Raw genomic sequence first — 6,266 nt, 5'->3', positions numbered from 1 at the left:
TTGTTTCTGGTCTGGGAGCTTTGGGGAGGGGGGTGTATAGAGGCTGGTAGAGAGAAATGGGACACTAGTTTTTTGCCTAAAAGTTATTAGAGTAAAAAAGAGCTGAGTTCAATTTCTAACTCAGGTAAATGAAAGAATGAATGAAAAAGCACTTACCAAATGATTGCTATATTCCAGATGGGAGTATATACAAATACAGAAGCCAAAGAGTTCCTAACTTAAGGATCTTACATTCTAATGAGAAAGCCAATACTTATAGGGGAGTAGATAGCTAAGGACAAGATTTTCTGGGGAGACACAGGGATGGTAGTTTAGTTGATCAATAAGGCAGTCAATTAACATGCCCTATCCAAGAACAATGGTAGTATGGTGGCCACTTAACATGTTCCATCCAAGATAATGGAAATATGGCCATATGTGATTACCGATCCAGAGTCAGAAGTAGAAGGGGGAAATGGAGAGTGAGAAGAGGGGCAGATGGCATTTTCAAGGCAGCTGGGGATTTCATGTTCATCTACTGATCAAGTTGGTATTCCTTATGCTGTCTAGCATAACATTAATATATTCTTTGAACACTAATTTCTACCACCTTTCTATGAGTGGTATTGACCATTTCTTGGGTGGTGTTGGCTAGGCAGAGAGGCTAATTGAGAGCTGATTAGTCCTGGCAGACATCCTTTGTCCTTGGAGATAATTTTTAAGTGTGTGACAATTATTGGGGGAATAGGAGTTGAGAATATTTAGTACTTTCATGGGGATATAGCTGAGAGAAGTGATTCTCAAGTTGAAAATGGGGCTTGCTGTGTAGACATGCATAAGATTTGGGATTTACAATCTTCAGGGGAGTCTCGTTGTCTAATAATAATAATATTTAGCATTTACATAGCATTTTAAGGCGTGCAGAGTTCCTTATTTTAAGGTGTGCAAAGTTCTTTCTATTTGTTAACTCATTCAAGCCTTGCAACAATTCGGTGAGGCAGGTGATGGTATTATCTCCATTTTAGAGATCTGAAAACTGAGGAAGGCAGGCAGGCAAATGAGCATTTATTAAGTGGCTAATATATACCCGTCACTATGGTAATCACTTACTAATATTATTTCAGTGTATCCTCACAACGGTCTTAAGAGTTTAGGAGTATTTGCTATCCCTCTTTTAGAATTTCAGGAAACTGAGAAAAACAGATTCAGTGACTTGTCCAAAGTCACTCAGCAAGTGGATTTGAAGTTGAATCTTCTTGACCCCAAGTCCAGAACTCTGTCTATTGTACCCCCTCGCTATGTAGTTGGGCAATAGTAATAAATTCACTCCATACACAAGTTCCAACCAAATGGTACTCTGAGGGCCAAGGAGAGAAAGGTACCGTTACCCTGGACAATGGTGGGAAGCCCATTCAATGACTTCTGGACCTTCAGTCTATCCTTCAGGCACTTGCCATTCAATTTAGTTTAACAAACATTTTAAAAATGCCTCTTTAACCTACTTATCATGTATTATCATGTAATAGAAAGAACCTTGACTTGGAGTCAACAATCTGATTTAATTCAATGAGCATTTTTGAAATGTTTCCCATGAGCAAGGAACTGTTCCAGGCACTGGAGTAGGGTTGTTGATCCTGTGTGTGTGTGTGTGTGTGTGTGTGTGTGTATCTGTGGATCTCCTTTTGGCAGGTTGGTGAAACCCATAGACCCCTGCTCAGAACTATGTTCTTAGATGCATAAAATAAAATATATAGGATTAACAAAGGAAATAAATTATATGGAAATAAAGATGTATTTTTTCTAGTTCATAGACCCTTTGAAATGTGTCCATGAATTGCACATATTTAACATATATTGGATCACTTGCCGATGGGGGTAGGGAGGAAGGGAAAGAAAAAAATTAAAACAGGGTTTTGTAGGAGTGAATGTCAAAAATTATTCATGTGTATGTTTTGAAAATAAAAAGCTATAATTAAAAAAATAATATTCTTGTAAAAAAAAAAAAGAAATCTATCTGTGGACCATAGGTTAAAAACTCCCATCCTGATAATGTCTTGTTCCTCAATTAATGCCTCCATCTGCATATCTGACCATACAATTTTCCCCAAAGCCACACTGATAGTAAGTCCTGGGCTGAGTATCCCTGTTCCTGCAGAAAGGGCCACCCAGAATCATGCAACCAGACCATAAAAGGTAATTTTTGGGGGATAGAAACAGTGGCAACTTGGGATTTACTGGTGATGGGGATAAATAATCCTTTCTTTCAAAAAGTTTACATTCTTCTGGAAATAAGATTTGAATTCTGGCATTGAAACTCCCTTGTGTGCTTGCTGATAAAATCGGCTAGCCTTCCTAACACTCAGTTTTCTCATCAGCAAAATGGATATATAAGAAGGCTGCCCTCCTTTGTGGGGTTAGATTTTTAAAATTCAATCCTGCACTATGACTTTTGGGTCTGCTTGTATGATAAAAACTTATAATCTTATAAGTGTGGGGAGGAGATCCAGAACCCAATTCATTTCAATGGACATTTATTAAGTGCTTATCATGATCAAAACACTGACAATAGGAACTGGATCTGGGATTTAATAATAATAGTTACTAATACTAACTAGTTACCAATACTAGTACTAGCTAGAAATTAGCAATAACTAATTAATGTTAGTAGCTAATAATTACTAATACTAATAGTTAACATTTATATAGTACTTACTAAATGCCAGTCATTGTACTATATACGTCCTTTACAATTATTATCTCATTTGATTCTCACAAATGTAAGAAAAAGTGGTAGTATGATACCCATTTTACATATATGGAAAATGAGACAAACAGAGATTAAGCAGGACTTGCTCAGGGTCACACAGCTAGTGTCTGAGGTCAGATTTAAATTCAGGTCTTCCTGACTCCAGGCTTGATTAATTGCTCCTAAGGAAGTTTTATGTGAGGAAACTCCCTATAACAATGGAGGTCAGTACTTTCTCTATAATTAGTAGTCTTAAAGAAGTATCCAGAGTCCCTGAGAGGTTACCTGCCCTGCCCAGGGTCACACAGACTAGTGGGTCAAAGGTGGGCCTTGCACCCAAGTTTTCCTGGTTTTGAGGGTCATCTCTAATCATTACGCCATGCTTCCTCTCATCCCCAGGCACAGGGGATACAAAGATGGTAGTCCCTCCCCTCATTGCTTAGAGTCTATTGAGACTTCATGGGAGATACAAGGAAGGAGAGGTCAGTTCTAGCTCAGGCCTCTAGTAGTAGTCCTCAGAGAAAGCAGAATCTGAGCTGAGTCCCGGTAAGGCAAGAATGTCCACAGGAAGAGTGATGATGGAAGGAGTGACACATCCCTGTCATTGGTGGGTGGTGAGAGGGAGTGACTGAGTGTGAGTTCAAAAGAAAGCTTGGGGAACCATCCAGTTGGACAAGAATGCCAGAAGAAAATCCTAATAAGGTTCTTTAGGGCAAGCTCTCTGGGGCCCATCTCTGGTTTAGATTAGAATTCTGGGACACAGTCAGTGCTACAATCCATAAATGAGTCGAGCCCCTGCTCTGCCCCATGGGTATACTTGGACTGGGATCTTGTTCAGGCTTGAGTTCCTCATCTGTGCAATGGGAATGATCAGTCTTGCCCTGCTGCCTCCATGATAGGGCCGTTGAGAGACTCACCTGAGATCAAGGATGGGAAAGTGTTTTGTAACTGCATAGTTTAAGCAAGCATGAGCTATTATCATACCAATACTTGAATGGCTTAAGCAGGTAACAACCTGTCTGAAATTTATAATCTTAGAAATCTTCCTGAGGCTCAGAGAGGTTAATTGATTTTTTCTAGGTTTTATAAATCCAATGTCAGAAGTGGGATTTGAATCCAGGCCATCCTGGCTATGTGACAATTTCTCTCTGAGTAACTGTTATTATCAGACAGGAAATTGCTGTGAAGCAGGAGTAACAAAGTATGGGGTTCAAATCCGACCTCTAAGATATGCTATACTTGTGACACCTGGCAAGTAATTTCATATTTCAGGGCCCTAAGAATCTCTAAGATTATAATTGCAGACCAAATGTCTGTCTGAATTGATAGGGGGAGTTCTCTCTGTATGCTGGTAAAATCACAAGTCCAAAAGATCCCATATATGCTATTATTATGTATTCATCATTTCTATCTCTTTTGAGCTAAAGCCCCAATTAAATGAATTTAATAGAATATTCATCATTACCATCAATAAGCATTTATTAAAGCCCTACTATATGCCAGATATTGTGCAAAAAGCTGGAGATATGGTGTTTTTTTTTTTTTTTCATTTCCGTGGTGCCAAGTCTTTGTGACCCCATTTGGGGTTTTCTTGGCAAAGATACTGGAGTAGTTTGACATTTCCTTCTCCAGCTCATTTTACAGATGGGGAAACTGAGACAAACAGGGTTAAAAGGCTTTCCCAGGATCATCTGATCTGAGACTAGAGTTGAACTCAGGGAGATGAGATTTCCTGATTCTAGGCAGAGCACTCTATCCATTGTACCATCAACTTGCTCTCTGAAGTTGTTAAAAAAAAAAGGCTGGTGGCAAAAGACCGTCCCTGTCCTCCTTGTGAGAATTCACAGTCTAATGGGAAGACAACATGCAAACTACTCTGCAGTGTAAATGGGAGATAACCTCAGAGAAAAACCATATATTACTTAGCAATAGAGATTTATAATAGTGCTTTATTTTACAAAGTGCTATATATATGTGATATCTCTTGATTTCCACAATGCCCCTGTGGACCAAGTGCTATGGGAACTGTGAATGGATCCACCAATTCTGGAGAGCAATTTGGAACTATGCTTCATCCCTATTTTATCCTGTCATTATCCCTATATGGGAAAATTGAGGCTTGAGGAGTCAGATAGCAAGATCCATGGAATCATGGATCTAGAGCTGAAAGAGGTATCAATGGTCATTTAATCCAACCTCCTCATTTTACAGATGAGGAACCTGAGGCTCAGATGGGTAAAATGAATAGCAAAGGTCAGTTTTCCCTCTGATGTACTAAGTAAATGTTAGAGGCAGAATTTGAACATACATTTCTACTGACTCTAAGACTATCTCTTTCTTTTCTTTCTGTCTTTTAGTTGAACATTAAATAATAATAACATTATTATTTATATATTTAGTATTATTAATATTAAATCATAATAATAGTATTGTGTGCAAAGTTGAGAATTTTTGTTTTTGTTTTTGGTATTGGTAGTGGGGAAGTTCTCTTTCCCATAGCTATAAGGTAGATGAATTGAACAAATATTCAGTAGTATATATTTATAGAAAAGCAAAAAATAGAGAGCAAGTGAGTGTTCTCTAGGGGAAGAAATCACCCTTATCTGTGGAAATGAAGAAAATTCATGGAGGAAAATGATATTAAGTGGGCCTTGAAGGATGGTTGGAATTTTCAAAAGGCAGAGATTAGTTAAGGAATAGGCCTTGGGGAAAGCAGAGATACCATTTCATATGGAGGGAGCAAACTATACAAATAAAGGTACCCAAAAATGATTGCTCATTGATTGGGAAATTGCTAAGCAACCTATAGTTTATGAATTTAATGTCTATTATTACTATGTAGGAAGACATGACAAATATGGAGAATTCAGTAAAACATGGTAAGATTATGAATTAATGTAGAATGGAAAATATACTGATGTAGAAGAAACATAAAATGCCTAGAATATGAAAATGAGAACTTTGGGAAAGAGTTGCGGTGAGCCCAGGGGATGACTAGTTGTCTGCTCTGGCTAGAGCATATAGTACAGAAATAAACTGGAAAAGGACTATTGGGAAAGCTGAAAGTCAATTTGGCAGAAATCAGGGATGAACCAGCATCTAACACTATATATCATCATAATCTCCATATGAAAATTAGAGGAGAATAGAAAGAAGTAGATTTCAAACTATGGCTAGGAGGAGAATTCTTAACCAAAAACAGGATACAGAATGATCAGAGAGGCAAAAAAGACCATTTTGATTATATCAAATTAAAAAGCTTTTTCATGAACAAAATCAATGCAAATAGAATAAGAGGAGAAACTATCCACTACAGGGAACAATCTTTGCCTCCAATATCATTGTTACAAGTCTGAATAGGGAATTAATACAAATATGTAAGTTTAAGAGCCATTTTCTAATATGTAAGTGGTCAAAGGGGCTGAACAGTTTTCAAATGGAGAACAGCATGCTACTAACCAATGACCATGTAAAATAATGCTTCAAGTCGTGATTGATAAGATAGATGCAAGTTAAAGAAACTCTAAGGTTTTACTTCACA

Source organism: Sarcophilus harrisii, chromosome 3 (genome assembly GCF_902635505.1).
Source record: "Sarcophilus harrisii chromosome 3, mSarHar1.11, whole genome shotgun sequence".
Taxonomy (NCBI): domain Eukaryota; kingdom Metazoa; phylum Chordata; class Mammalia; order Dasyuromorphia; family Dasyuridae; genus Sarcophilus; species Sarcophilus harrisii.
This window is presented reverse-complemented; position numbering follows the sequence as displayed.